General features: G+C 36.1%; 1 protein-coding gene across 1 annotated transcript in view; it reads left to right on the plus strand.

Moving 5' to 3' along the window:
* Window positions 1-16,279, plus strand: part of GALNT13 (polypeptide N-acetylgalactosaminyltransferase 13) — a 554,418-nt gene that overhangs the window by 489,863 nt on the left and 48,276 nt on the right. The window lies entirely within an intron of this gene.

Below are 16,279 nucleotides of genomic sequence, written 5' to 3' on the forward strand. Positions count from 1 at the left end.
CACCACTTATTGAAAAGACTGTCTTTCCTCCATTGTATATTCTTGCCTCCTTCCTCATAGATTAGGTGACCATAGGTGCGTGGGTTCATCTCTGGACTTTCTGTCCTGTTCCATTGATCTATATTTCTGTATATGTGCCAGTACCATACTCTTTTGATGACTGTAACTTTGCAGTATATTCTGAAGTCAGGGAGCCTTATTCCTCCAGCTCTATCTTTCTTAAGACTGCTTTGGCTCTTTGGGGTCTTTCTGTGTTTCCATACAAATTACAATGTTTTTGTTCAAATTCTGTGAAAAATGTCATTAGTAATTTGATAGGGATTGCATTGAATCTGTAGATTGGGTAATTATCTTTAGAAATTTAAAACTAACTATACAAGCATATGTTCCTAATACATATTCAATTGCTCAAAATAAGAATTATTCCTTTATGAATTATATGTTCCATACTGTTAATTTCCCACCTAATGGGGATTAGGTTTGAGAATCAAAACTAATTTAATATTGGTTGTAATTAAAGCATTTCAACAGCAATAATACATGCATTCCAAAAATATTTATTACATTTGTTGAATCTGCCATTTTTATAGGTCATAACAGTAGAATATCTGAAAATTCAGTCTAATACTTTTTGGTGCATTTGCCAAGATATCTATGACTTTATCCACTCTATAACTATAAACATAACTTGTGATTAACTAGAAAATAATTAAAGAAAATGCAATTTGTTCCTAGCTGAATTGTTTTTAAAAGCTGTTTTTCTGTGCCTTATCATTGCACTGTTTGCCAAATCTCCACTTACTCATCAGCCACGTAAATATCTCTCTAGAATTTTTCAGTTTACATCTATTCAACATTAATCTGAATACTGTAGTGCAAAGGTTCATGTGGAATAACACTGAATATACTACTTTCTCAGTGTAACTTTAGTCACTAGTCCTGGGCCTCTGCTGTTTTTGGGGTTTTTTTGTTTTCATTGGGAGGGTGTCATTGCTGTTTTCAAATATGCAGTATTCCCATGTTAGCACTAATGTCACAGGGATTTATTTATATTCAGTACATAAAATATATGAGTGTTTTTTAAACTGGAACACTGCTTGTTTGCATGTGAGTTATTATAATCTAGTCCTACTGAAGATCCCCAACAAAATATCTAACATTCATTTCTTTACTGAAAAGTTTGTGGGATCAAGTATGAATCTGACTGTACCTTTAGAAGAAGGGAGTTTTTCTCTTCTTGTAGTAGAGTATTTCTCCCATGGTAATCAATCAATGGACCCAGCTGATGAGTAAACATTGATAACTCTTTCTAAAAGAAGGTACGACCAGGGCCTATATAACAAGACAGACATGAGTAAAGAGGGCTTTTGGAAATTCTCTGAGGCCACCGGGGTGACTCCTGAGCAAGATTCAGGAACCTAGATGGAAATGGAACCTAGATGTTTACTTCCATGTTAAAAATTCAGTTTTATGCTTTCCTGTACTACATCAAGAAACCTAATTAATTGACTTTCTGAAAAAGTGAAAATGAAGTGTGGGAAAATTCCTTTATACAACCTACTGATTTTAAAGTAACTATCTTCTGTAATGAATCTTATAGAAATCATTTGAAAAACTTAGAGATTACACCTTTCAGGGTTTTTGAAACATATCCAGAAGAGGCAGCACGTTGTACTGAAAAAACCCCAGGCTTTGGAATCAAGCAGAGGAGGGTTTAAATACTGACCTCACAGTTTAGGACTCAAGTAGCACTAGGTCTTCTCTCTGGTACCTGTCAGCAGCAGGAAGGTAATCATACAAGGTTATAGTGATGATTGAGGATACAGAGCATCTACAGCACCACCTAGCAAGAATTAGTAGCAGCACCAGTAGTTACAGGTATTGTAATTATTATAGAGCTACTATTGTTTTCTTACTATGTCAAACATTATGCTAGATGCTTAATAATAATTGCAGTAGTTAAAAATGACAATTCCATGACTTAGGTTTTGTTATTATCCCCAATTAAATATGGAACCTATATGGAGAAAGTTCATGTGATTGACCTAATGTTCACAGAGCTAATTAAATATTGGAGTCAGGATTCAATACATTTTAGTCTGACACTCACTTTTTCTTATAACTCGAAGGAGAAAATAGATTGTTATTCATTCAAAATGCTTTTATTAAAATAAGAAATTAAGCCAGAACCTGTGTTATATGCTAATGATGCAAAGTCAATAAGGAAAGACCTTTATTCTTAAGCCATTCTACTGAAATGGGGGTGAGGGGATGGCAAAAGAGCATCAAACAAACATGCGGTATATAGGCATGCTATAAGCTGCTATTTCAAAAACCCAAACCCAATAAATTCAAAACTCTATGACATATATTAAGTTTTGAACTTTCTGGAATATTAATGTACTGCAGTTTTCCACTTTAAAACCATCCTAAAGAGATGCAATCCTGCACCTGTTTCCTTGGAAACAGAAGGACAAATTCACCAAGCACTGCTTTCTAATTCAATTTTGCCTAGTCATGTATACATAATTTGATGGACACTTTGATAATGAGTTCGGGATGAACTGTTAATGGACAACAGTCATTTACTTAAATCTTTTTCTTTCTTACTACCTGTCATTAACCAATTTAAAAATGTAAAAAACTACCTTTCCTTATATATGAAGGTACTATCTCTCAAAGTGGTATCAGGTGTCCAAACCTACTAATCTAGAGGACAAAGTTATTTCTTTGTAGTAATTCATATGTACTCCTCACTTAATTTCAAATGAAATTGTTAGGATTTAACAATTTACAATTTCCTTTTTTTCAAAGCCTAGATATTTAATATTGCAGTGCATTGATGAATATAAATATTTTCATGTCAATTTCTCTTTATAACTTTCCTAGTTGTATTGCAAGATAGAGGCAAACATGGTATTCAGTTTCTATTATCGTGTATTGTCACCAAAATAATCATCAGTATTGATATCAGGTAGCTGTCTTAATTTCTTACATTTGCATTTTACTCAGGTAATTGAAATATTACTTTACCCAGCCCGTGAATTACATGCAGTTTCCAATGGGAAGTTAAAAGCTGTGCAATTGCTTTGAACTAAAACCTTTAATTAAGTAGCTTAATGAAGCATATGCCTTTTAGACTTAGTAAGCAGATCATAATGGAATAAGAAGTAGAGCTTCTTGCAGCATTAAATTCTCTCTTAAGTAGTCCTTTAGCTTATGTATATTTAGCATGTCAGCTTCTGATCTTGTAAATATAAAAGCTAATTCAAGTATAAGATTGAAAAATGGCTTTCTAAAGTAGTAATGCTTCACCCTAAATTTTTGGCCTCAGACAGGCCAGCATTTTGGAAAAATGTGAGCTATGTAGAACACAAGAATAGAGAGGGCAAGAAGGGAGAGAAGAGGATTGCTGGAGCCAAATGACTTTTAACTCTTGGGGCTTAATATTTGCATTTACATGTTGCTTGGAAGACGTTTTGACATTAGTCTCTGCATTTTGTACTGCCTGCTTGACCTCGGCACTTCCTTCTCCTCTTGTATTCTTTAACCTTATCAGCTAGTTAAGATCCTTGCACACATTGACACTGTATTCCTTAAATATTGTTAAAGAGCAAATTTAACTAAAAATAGACATCTATTGACTGCAGGGATTAAGGATAAAATCAGTTACTGCCAAATGCAGAGGCTAAAACCTTGAGAGTGTTACCCTTTCTGCTGGTAATCAGGAGATCTATTTATAAATTCACCATCTTCTTGACCCTTTAATAGGATAACCAGTAAGAAAGCCTCATTTTATACAACTTGGCACAAGTGGGGGCATTCTCTCTGCCCATGATGATATTTCCAAAACTCTTTGGGACCAGTAGCTGATTTTCATCCCAGTGTAACTAAATATGCACATATACAGGCAGAATATATTACTCTTCATCAGATGTTAACCTTAAAGAACGTTGGGCTGGGTAACCCACCTATGGACAAAATGAGCAAGTATCCTACTAGAAAAAAATTTTTTTCTTTTTACTTTACACTGGTGATAAATAAATTAGGATCAATTCTATCACTTAAATATGTATTGGCACAAACAACTGCAACAAACTATATTCCAGTTAGGCATATGAATTCTCCTAGGATTCTTGTTTGCTTTTGTTATCCACCAAAATAAATGAAATTGTTCAGTTTTCTGTATTCTTTACTGTTTTGGTGAAGGAGGTTAAGAGATCACATACTCATAATTTTTAAATCTCACAGGACATTCTAAACCCAGGTTTGCATAAGAGATGTCAGCTTGGGTTTGTTAATTAAATAGATTTTGCAAATCTGTGTAAAACCATCCTTCTGATTTATTCATAATTTGGTAAAGAGAAAATAAATATACTTAAATGCATATTCACTGCAGCAATTAATTACATGCAAATATTAACATTAAACTCTGGAATGCACTGCAAATGTGCCAATTTCCTTCTTTACAAAGTAAAGAGGAACCAAATGAGGTTGACATTTAAAATAATGAGTAACATAATGTGCAGTTGAAAGATAAGCATGTGTTGGAATAATTAAAGCCCAAAAAAAGCTAGTTTAAGTTTAGACTCTTATTTTAGAATGAAGTTTACCTGTTAGTTTTGAAGTTCAAAGGTGCTGGGGGTGGGAGTTTACGACTCTTTTTTAGAATTGGAGTTCTCATTGTTGCTTGCTGTTACAATCCAGCAGAGGGAGCAAAAGCTAGTGAACAAACCATGCAAGCAGTAAGAACATTACCAATGATACCACCACTGAGTAGAAACATTTAGAAAAAGACTTGATTTCAAACATCAAAACACAAGTGGGAAAAATACTCCCAAGTTTATGTCATGAAAGATTGTTCTCAGGCAATAAAAGATTATGTGTAAACAAAGAAATGTCAAAGCAGACAACAAAGTTAAAACTACACTGGCCCTACACCATATATTCAAAGCTATACCACAACATAAGGAATGAGTCACAAGAATTTCTCAGAATGCAGAACTACCCATATGTTCTACCTATGTTGATACAGGTTGGATTCTGTAAGGAGTTTCTATGGATGAAGCTCCTCCATGTTTGTTTGCCTAGATTTTTCTCAGGATTAATGAGTGGCATGATCAAGCAATTGGTGTTGTCAGGTAATATGACACCAGTGACAAGATCAGGATCTTTCCTGAAATTTCATTTCTCTGCTTAAATAACATTCTTTGGGAATATATATATTTACCTCAATTCCAGGGTGTTCTTACAATGGTTCTGATTTTAAAATCATGCAAAATCATCCTATATCTGATCATCCTTTGCATCTCAAAAGATGAGATGCATAGTTTGTATGCCAGTATCTTATATTGTGCATTAAGATTTGCTTGTTGAAGACTGTCAGAAGACATTAGTGACTCTTTTTATGTTTGAAGAAAATATTACAGATTCCCACTGTTAGGCTCATTGACTTGAGAATAACCTGATGTACATCAGGCTGCCTTCTAGGTGTACATGCATTTTTTTTAAAAACCTCTGGATATCATAGGACTACTCACAAAAACCTCTCAGATACTGTCTCTATCCAGATGATATGTCCTTCTCAGTTTTTTAAGATGGATTTTGATAGCCCTGTTCCCTGACACTCCATATTTGTATCCAATGTCATGATAACCAGAAGTCATTTTCATGACTGGGGCCCAACAGTCTGACAGACACTCAGCATGGAAACCACTTTGCTTCTAGGCTTTTTTTTTTTTGCGGTACATGGGCCTCTCACTGCTGTGGCCTCTCCTGTTGCAGAGCACAGGCTCTGGACGCGCAGGCTCAGCGGCCATGGCTCACGGGCCCAGCTGCTCCACGGCACGTGGGATCTTCCCGGACCGGGGCAAGAACCCGTGTCCCCTGCATCGGCAGGCGGACTCTCAACCACTGAGCCACCAGGGAAGCCCCTGCTTCTAGCCTTTTTGACCTGCTTCCTCAGGTCTGATCCTAGGCCCCTTTCATGTTCCATGTGTCTTTGCCACTGTCTGGATGACCTGTCATTTACCTTTATTCAACTAGAACTTAATCCTCCCTTCTTCCTTATAGGCCTCCTTTCTGAACACTGCCTGCCTACCTGTCTGGATGGCAGGACCAGGCAATTCCCAAACTCACTATAATAACTTTCAACAACTTATTTGGACAAACTACTTAACCTCTTTGTATCTTAATGTTTTCATGTGTAAAATTGGGGTAATAGGTTGGTTTTGAATTAGTTATTACACATAAGTGCTTGGGACAGTTCATGGCACATACAATTACAATTATAAATAATAATTATTGTGGTGGCTGTGGTGCTTGCCATCCCTGTCTCATTCTGAAAGCTTTCCTAAAACCACTGACTCCTAATTATTTCTAGTCTCCTAGAACCCATGTCCAGCCAGCCTCACCAGATTCAACTTGGGTTCCTATACTATATCCTCTTAGCACCTGCTGCATTCTAAGGGACAATTAATATTACATGTCTGGAAACCATCAAACCAATTTTTAGAAAAGTTAGAACGTGTCATGAATAAAACAGGCTCCTTTTCATGAAGTCCCCAAAATGAGTCTATTCTGGAATTCTGAAAAAATAGCAGCAGCAGTGACATACTGTTTGAATCTCTTTGAATTTCTCCATTGAGGCAGAGAGAGCATCCAGGTTAAGCAAAACCAAAAACTGATGGACAACTTTAACAATAAAATTAGGTGACAAGGTATTCTCACCAATCCCAAAATATGACCAGTAAAATTCATGACCATATGATAATACAATCATTGATGACCATATGATAATACAATCATTGCAGTAGGAAAAAAGGGAAGCAATGGGGTGCCTGATCGAAATGAGACCAGGATAACACCTGAGTTGCCAATAGATACTGAGAAATTGTTTTATGCCAATTTAATAATAGCAGTTGAAACTGGGAGAAGTGTTTTCATAAAATCCAATGTGCAAGTCAGTGAAAAGTCCCCTCTCTATAAATGTCTGAATGGTCTGAAAACTCTGCAGCCTGTGAATTCTTACAACTCAGTAACTGAAGCTCCTTCTCAGGAGAAACTTCAGGGAATAAAGCCCAACTTATGGAGGTAGGGACAACAGTGACAAAGTCCAGATAAAAATGGGAGAGGTCAGGGTGGGGCAGGGGGGTGGCGGTAGAGACAAGATAGCAGAGTAGAAGGACTTGAGCTTGCCTCCTCTCACAAAAACACCAAAATCACAAATAACTGCTAAACAACCATTGGACTTGAAAAAAGACTAGAATGTACCAAAAAAGATACATCTAAAAGACAAAGAAGAAGCCACAAGGAGACAGTAGGAGGGGGCCCATGTGCAAAATAATAAAATCCCATACCCACTGAGTGGGTGACCCACAAACTGGAAAATAATTACATCATAGAGGTTGTCCCACAGGAGTGAGAGTTCTGAACCCCACATCAGGCTCCCCAGTCTGGGGGTCTAACATTGGGAGGAGGAGCCCCCCAGAGCATTTGGCTTTGAAATCCAGTGGGGCTTGATCACAGAAACTCCACAGGACTGGGGGAAAGAGAAACTCCACCCTTGGAGGGTATACACCAGGACCCATGGAAAATCAGGGACTCCATAGGAGCCTGGGCCAGACCTACCTGCTAGTCTTGGTCTCCTGGAGAGCAGGGGGGTGGCTATGGCTCACTGTGGAAAAGAGGACACTGGTGGCAGAGGTACAGAGGAGTACTCATTGGCATGAACTCTCCAGGAGGCTGCCATTTTGTCACCAAGTCCTGGCCCCACCCAACAGCCTGAGGGCTTCAGTGCTGAGATGCCTCAGGCCAAACAACCAACAGGGTGGGAACACAGCTCCACCCATCAGCAGACATGCTGCCTAAAACCTTCCTGAACCCACAGCTGTCCATTAAACACACCCCTTGACACGGCCTGCCCACCAGAGGGACAAGACCCAGCTCCACCCACCGATAGGCAGGCACCAGTCCCTCCTACCAGGAAGCCTGCACAAGCCTCTTAGACCAGCATCACCCACCAGGGAACAGACACTAGAAGCAAGAGGACAATCCTGCAGCCTGTGGAACTGAGACTGGAAACAGAGAAAGTCAGACACAATGAGATGGAAAAGGAATATGCACCAGACAAATGGAAAAGATAAAACCCTGGAAGAACAACTAACTGAAGTGGAGATAGGCAATCTCCCTGCCAAATAATTCAGAGTAATGATGGTAAAGATGATCCAAGATCTTGGAAAAAGAATGGAGGCACAAACCAAGAAGATACAAAAACAGTTTAACAAAGAGATAAAGAACAGAGTTGAACAATACAATAACTGAAATGAAAAATACACTAGAAAGAATCAGTAGCAGAATAACTGAGGCATAATAACTGATAAGTGACCTGGAAGATAGAAATGGTAGAAATCACTGCTGTAGAACAAAACAAAGAGAAAAGAATGAAAAGAAAAGAGGACAGTCTCAGAGACCTCTGGGACAACATTAAACACACCAACATTTGCATTATAGGGGTCCCAGGATGAGAAGAGACATAGAAAGGGCCTGATAATATATTTGAAGAGATTATAGCCAAAACCCTCCATAACATGGAAAAGGAAACACTCACTCAACTCCAGGAAGCGCAGAGTTCCATACAGGATAAACCCAAGGAGGAACATGCCAAGACACATATTAATCAAACTTACAAAAATTAAAGACAAAGAAAAAATATTAAAAGCAACAAAGGAAAAGCAGCAAGTAACATGCAAGGGAATCCCTATAAGGTTATCAGCTGATTTTTCAACATAAACTCTACAGGCCAGAAGGGAGTGTCACTTTAAATATATTTAAAGTGATAAAAGGAAAAAACCTACAACTAAGAATATTCTACCCAGCAAGGCTTTCATTCAGATCCGACAGAGAAAACAAAAACTTTACAGACAAGCAAATAAAAGAGAATTCAGCACCACCAAACCAGCTTTACAACAAATGCTAAAGGAACTTCTCTAGGTGAAAAAGAAAAAGCCACAACTCTAAACAAGAAAATTAGGAATGGGAAAGCTCACTGGTAAAGGCAAACATTTAGTAAACATAGGAAACCATCCACACACAAATGATATCAAAACCAGCAATCGTGAGAACAGGAGAGAATACAAATGCAGGATATTGGAAACACATTTGAAATTAAGAGAACAGCAACTTAAAACAATCTTGTGTATATATATATAGACTGCTATATCAAAACCTCATGTAACTGCAAACCAAAAATCTATAATAGATATACACACAAAGAAGAAAAAGGAATACAAACACAACACTAGAAGTCATCAAATCACAAGAGAAGATAATAAAAGAGGAAGGGAAGAAAAAGACCTATCAAAAGAAATCTAAAACAACTAAATGGCAAGAAGAACATACATATTGATAATTACATTAAATGTAAATGGATTAAATGCTCCAACCAAAAGATGTACACTGGCTGAATGGATACAAAAACAAGACCCATATATAAGCTGTCTACAAAAGACCCACTTCAGAGGTAGGGACACATACACACTGAAAGTGACAGGATGCAAAAAGGTATTCCATGCAAATGGAAATAAAAAAAAAACTAGAGTAAGCAACAACACTCATATCAGACAAAACAGACTTTAAAATAAAGACTGTTAGAAGAGACAAAGAAGGATACTACACAGTGATTGAGGGATCAATCCAAGAAGAAGATATAACAATTATAAATATTTATGCACCCAACATAGGAACACCTCAATACATAAGGCAAATGCTAACAGCCATAACAGTAACACAAGAATACTGGGGGACCTTAACACCCCGCTTACACCAATGGACAGATCATCCAGACAGAAAATAAACAAGGAAACACAAGCTTTAAATGACACACACAACAATAGACCAGATGGGCTTGATATTTATAGGACATTCCACCCCAAAGTGGCAGAACACAGTTCTTCTCAACTGCACACAGAACATTCTCCAGGTTAGAGAACATGCTGGGCAACAAAGAAAACCCTGGTAAATTAAAGAAAATTGAAATCATATAAAGCATCTTTTCCAACCACAACACTATGAGATTAGAAACTGAACACAAGAAAAAAACTGTAAAAAACACAAACATGTGAGGCTAAATAATATGCTGCTAAGCAACCAATGGATTGCTGAAGAAATCAAAAAGTACCTAGAGACAAATGACAATGAAAAGACAACAATCCAAAACCTATGGGATGCAGCAAATGCAGTTCTAAGAGGGAAGTTTATAGCAGTGGATTCTTACCTCAGGAAACATGAAAAACTGCAAAACTGCAAATAAACAACCTAACCTTACACATAAAGCAACTAGAAAGAAGAGCAAACAAAACCCAAACTTAGTAGAAGGAAAGAAGTCAGAAAAATCAGAGCAGAAATAAGTGAAACTGAGATGAAGAAAATAATAGCAAAGATCAGTGAAACTAAAAGCTGGTTCTTTGAAAAGATAAAATTGATAAACTTTTAGCCAGACTCATCAAGAAAAAAATAAAATAAAATGAGAGAGAGGGCCAAATCAGTAAAAATTAGAAATGGAAAAGGAGAAATTACAACAGACACCACAGAAATACACAGGATCATAATAGACTACTACAAGCAGCTACAGGCCAATAAAATGAAAAACATAGAAGAAATGGAAAAACGCTTAGAAAGGTGAAAACTTACAAGACTGAACCAGGAAGAAATAGAAAATATGAACAGACCAATCACAAGTACTGAAATTGAAGCTGTGATGAAAAAACTCCCAAAAAACAAAGTCCAAGACCAGATGGCTTCACAGGCAAATTTTATCAAACATTTAAAGAAAAGCTAACATCTATCTTTCTGAAACTATTCAAAAAAAACTGCAGAGGAAGGAACACTCCCAAACTCATTCTTTGAGGCCACCATCACCCTGATACCAAAACCAGACAATCACAAAAAAAGAAAATTATAGGCTAGTATCACCGATGAATGTAGATGCAAAAAATCCACAACAAAATACTAGCAAACCTAATCCAACAATACATTAAAAGGATCATACACCATGTTCAAGTGGGATTTATCCCAGGTATGCAAGGATTCTTCAATATACACAAATCAATCAATGTGATACACCATATTAACAAACTGAAGAATAAAAACCATATGATCATCTCAGTAGATGCAGAAAAAGCTTTTGACACAATTCAACACCCATTTATGATTTAAAAAACTCTCCAGAAGCAAGCATAGGGGGAACACAGGCCATATATGACAAACCCATAGCTATCATCATTCTCAACTGAAAAGCTGAAAGCATTTCCTCTAGGATCAGGAACAAAACACAGATGTATGGTCTCACCACTTTTATTCAACACAGTTTTAGAAGTCCTAACCATGTTAATCAGAGAAGAAAAAGAAATAAAAGGAATCCAAATTGGAAAAGAAGAAGCAAAACTATTACTGTTTGCAGATGACATGATACTATACATAGAAAATCCTAAAGAGCTACCAATAAACTACTAGAGCTCATCAATAAATTTGGTAAAGTTGCAGGATACAAAATGAATACACAGAAATCTCTTGCATTCCTATATACTAACAACGAAAGATCAGAAAGATAAATTAAGGAAAGATCCCATTTACCATTGCATCAAAAAGAAAAAAATACCCAGGAACAAACCTACCTAGGGAGACAAAAGACCTGTACTTGGAAAAGTATAAGATGCTGACGAAAGAAATCAAAGATGACACCAAGGGATGTAAAGATATACCACGTTTTTGGATTGGAAGAATCAATATTGTCAAAATAACTACACTACCCAAGGCAATTTACAGATTAAGTGAATTCCTATCAAATTACCAATGGCATTTTTCATAGAACTAGAACTTAATTTTTTTTAATTTGTATGTTAACACAAAAGACCCCGAATAGCCAAAGCAATTCTGAGAGAGAAAATCAGACTCCCTGACTTCAGACTATACTACAAAGCTACAGTCATCAAAAGTGTGGTACTGGCATAAACACAGAAATATAGATAAATGGAACAAGATAGAAAGCCCAGAAATAAACCCACACATGTATGGTCAATTAATCTATGACAAAGGAAGCAAGAATAAACAATGAAGAAAAGAGTCTCTCCACAAATGGTGGGAAAACTGGCCAATTACATATAAATGAATGAAACATTCCCTAACACCATACACAAAAATAAACTCAAACTGGTTTAAATATCTAAATGTAAGACCAGATACAATAAAACTCTTAGAGGAAAACATAGGTAGAACGCTCTGACATAAAACTGTAGCAGTAACTTTTTTGATCCACCGTCTAATGAAAAAAATAAACAAATGGGACCTAATTAAACTTAAAAGTTTTGCACAGCAAGGAAACCATAAACAAAACAAAACGACAACCCACGGAATGGAAGAAAATATTTGCAAACAATGCAACGGAGAGGGATTAGTCTCCAAAATATACAAGAAGCTCATGCAGCTCAATCTCAAACAAACAACCCAATCAAAAAATGGGCAGAAAAAAAAAAAAAAAAAAAATGGGCAGAAGCTCTAAATAGACATTACTCCAAAGAAGACATATAGATAACCAATAAGGACATGAAAAGATGCTCAATGTCACTAATTATGAGAGAAATGCAAATCAAAACTACAGTGAGGTTTCACCTCACACTGGTCATAATGTACATCATCAAAAAGTCTACAAGCAATAAATGCTAGAGAGGGTGTAGAGACAAAGGGAACTCTCCTACACTGTTAGTGGGGATGTTAATTGGTATAACCACTATGGAGAACAGTATGAAGGTTTCTTTAAAAACTAAAAAGAACTACCATATGTCCAGCCATCCCACTCCTGGACACATATATGGAGAAAACCATAATTCAAAAACAAACATGTTCATTGCAGCACTATTTACAATAGCTAAGACATGGAAGCAACCTGAATGTCCATCAACAGAGGAATGAATAAAAAAAGATGTGGTATATATTGATATATGCAGTGGAATATTACTCAGCCATAAAAAAGAATGAAATAATGCCATTTGCAGCAACATGAATGGACCTAGAGATTACCATACTAAGTGAGGTAAGTCAGACAGAGAAAGACAAATGTCATATGATATCACTTATATGTGGATCCTAAAAAATGATACAAATGAACTTATTTACAAAACAGAAACAGTCTCACAGACTTCGAAAACAAACTTATGGTTACCAAAGTGGAAATGTGGGGGGAAGGATAAATTATGAGTTTGTGATTAACATATACACACTACTATATATAAAATAGATAATCAACAAGGACCTACTGTACTGCACAGGGAACTCTACTCAATGCTCTGTAATAACTTATATGGGAAAGAATCTGAAAAAGAATATATATATATTATATATATAATATATATAATATATTATATATATATATATAACTGGATCACTTTGCTATACACCCGAAACTAACACACCATTGTAAATAAACTATTTCAGTAAACATTTTTTTTAATATCTTTATTGGGGTATAATTGCTTTACAATGGTGTGTTAGTTTCTGCTTTATAACAAAGTGAATCAGTTATACATATACATATGTTCCCATATGTCTTCCCTCTTGCGTCTCCCTCCCTCCCATTCTCCCTATCCGACCCCTCCAGGCTGTCACAAAGCACCGAGCTAATATCCCTGTGCCATGCAGCTGCTTCCCACTAGCTATCTACCTTACTACGTTTGTTAGTGTGTATATGTCCAGTAAACATTTTTAAAAAATAAAAATGGCAGAGTTGAACAGAACCAAGAGACCTCAAAAAACAGAAGGCAATTTTTTTCAACTCTTCAAAAAAAATACAGGAATAGATCTAGATTTGTGAAGTTAGAAATAGTCTCCAGTATAAACATTTCCTGTAGGTACAGCTGGAAACATTTATTCTTAAACATACCCAATGGGTAGCTGGGAAATCAGCTTTGCTATGAAAACCTCCTTACCTTTCCACCAGCACTCAGAGTTTTCAAAATGATTCACAAAATTAACAGGCTTCTAGTTACCAACTACTCTGTTGTGTTTTCCTGATAAGGGGAGTTTCAGCCCTGATTACACATTTGAATTATCTGGGGAGCTTTTAACTGTATTCTGGTCCTACTCTAGACCATCTGAATCAGAATCTATGAAGGTGAAGCATTCTTCATACATTCTAAAAGCTTCCCAGGTGAGTCTACAGGGCAGCCCAGGTGGAAACCACTGAAAAAGTTGTTACTCAAAAAAGAAAAAGTAACTGTAATGTCACCATTCAATATCAAGACATGCTATACCTTCCTCCAGAATGGTGTTTGCCAAACTTTGCACATTTTAATCACCTGGGGAGACTTTAGAACACCTGATGGACAGGTTACACACTATACCAATTAAATGAGAATCATCTGGGCATAGATACCAAGCACCAGAATAGTTTAAAGATGTCAAGTGATTCCCCCCATCAGGAAGGAAGGGAGGGAGAGACAGAAAAAGGGAAAGCAAGAAAGAGACAAAGAGAGAAAGAGAAAGAGAAAGGGAGGGAGGGAGGAAGAAGGAAAAATTACTTCCTAATCAAATTCTCCTGCTTAAAATATCCAGAGAATTTGTTTCCTGAAAGGAAAAAAAAAAAAAGGAAAAGAATAGGATCACTACCATAAGAATAAAGATAATAAATAGTAAAATGATAGCTCTACAAAAAATGAAAGCACACCAAAACTTTATGCTTATAAGACAGAGGAAAATTGTAAACTAATATTTCAAAACAAGTCAAGAGAAATTTTATAATGATAAAATAAGTAAAAGAACAATATAAATCAAATTTAGAAAAACCTCTGAAATGAGGGCCTGAAATGCAGGAAAGAACTAGAAATTAAAGAATAAATCATTTCAGAAATGAAGGATAAACTTAAAGAATAGATGAGTCAATAATCCCAGGAGAAAATGCCACAGAGTTTTAGAGGGGGGAAAGGAGGAAACTTTTAAAAATAGAAAAGAAATAAAAGACAAAACTATTGAATAGAAAATGACATATAGAGAAGCAAGAAGGTCCAAAATAATAGAATTTCCTAATGAGAAAAAGCAATGAAACAAAATAAACACTAAAAATTATAACTAAATATTTATTGAATTATATATAATTCAATTATATATAATACAATATTGTTCAACAAATTTGAAACTATATATTGAAACAGAACACCATATACCTGGGCAAATGATACAGAATGAATTTTAAGATATGTTGTGGTAAACCTATCGGGCTTAGTTTGGCATTCAGGCAAACAGACATTTGTAAGAATAAGGGAAAGAAAATCAGACTATCATCAGACTTTTCAAAAGCAACTATTTATTCTGGAAGTGAATAGAGTAACATTTTAAAGATACTCAAGGAAATATATTGTAAGCCAAGGATTTCAGATCCACAAAATGGATTTTCAAGCATAAAGACCACAGATACAGTTATCAATGTTAAGAACTCAGAATGTTGTTCCCAGTAAATGGAAACATCATCTACCTATTTGCTCAGGCCAAAACCTTGTAATGCTTCTTGATGCCTTTTTTTTCTCTCCTAGCTCATTTCCAATTCAATTGCAAGTCCTACTGGCTCTACCTTAAAAACATCCTAAATTTGACCTCCCCACCTCCACTGTTATCCTATTATTCGAAGTAACCATCATCTCTTAATGGCATGACTCAATAGTCTCCTTATTTGTTTCTCTGTTTCCACTCTTGCCTCACTCTAATCATTGGAACAGGGCTTGACCACAGTGCTCAGTTCTGCCCAACACCTTACCAAGTGTGAATTCTACTCCCCACTAATTTCAATTGCTGATTGGAGTTTACTGCAAATGACAATACTTTTCCTAACTCTGGGAACCATTACCTGACCATAGGGTTCTGTACCGTACAAAAAAGTTGAATTGTATAAACCTACTCCAGCCTCTATAGAAGTTTCTAATCATATTCATTTGCCAGTAGGGAGAAACATGTACCTAAAGCATAGATAACTATTATAAATAAATATATCCAAGTAATGTGTGAGTGAACAGTAATATGTGTCCAAATAAGAGTCAGAGGTAAGAACTTTTCAGAAGCAGAGTGGACAAGTACAAAACATACTACTTGGAGGTAAGACTAAGGAAAAAATTCTAAAACATTGCATCTACTAGAAAGGTTTCTCTTCTTTTTTACATTGACTTGTGCTTGATTTAGTAATCTGGGCATCTTTAAACTCAATAAATGGCTTTTGTAATTGCATCTGGCGCAAATATGT

Source organism: Phocoena phocoena, chromosome 7 (assembly GCF_963924675.1).
Source record: "Phocoena phocoena chromosome 7, mPhoPho1.1, whole genome shotgun sequence".
In the NCBI taxonomy this organism is placed as follows: Eukaryota; Metazoa; Chordata; class Mammalia; order Artiodactyla; family Phocoenidae; genus Phocoena; species Phocoena phocoena.